We start from the raw sequence: 507 nt of genomic DNA, 5'->3' as shown, positions 1-507 counted from the left end.
TTTTGTAGATATAGATAAGCTCATTCTAAAATTTGTATAGAAAGGACGTGCCCTAGGCCAGGCGTGGTGGCTTATGCCTGTAATCCCAGCACTGTGGGACGCTGAGAGGCTGAATGACTTGAGGCCAGGAATTCGAGACAAGCCTGGCCAACGTGGTGAAACCCCATTTCTACCAAAAATACAAAAATCAGCGTGGCATGGCGATGCATGCCTGTAATCTCAGCTACTCAGGAGGCTGTGGCAGGAGAATTGCTCGAACCCGGGAGGCAGAGGTTGTAGTGAGCTGAGATCGCGCCACTGCACTCCAGCCTGGGGACAGAGCAAGACTCCATCTCAAAAAAAAGAAAAAGGGACATGCCCTAGAATAGCTACAACTATCTATCAGAAAAAGAGCAACATAAGAGGACTCTACACAATATTAAAACTACTAAATGGTAACAAAAACAATGCGGTGTTAGCAGAGGAACAGACACAGAGATCAATGGAAAAGAATAGAGAATCCAGAGA

Source organism: Cebus imitator, unplaced genomic scaffold, assembly GCF_001604975.1.
Source record: "Cebus imitator isolate Cc_AM_T3 unplaced genomic scaffold, Cebus_imitator-1.0 Scaffold1, whole genome shotgun sequence".
NCBI lineage: Eukaryota > Metazoa > Chordata > Mammalia > Primates > Cebidae > Cebus > Cebus imitator.
This window is presented reverse-complemented; position numbering follows the sequence as displayed.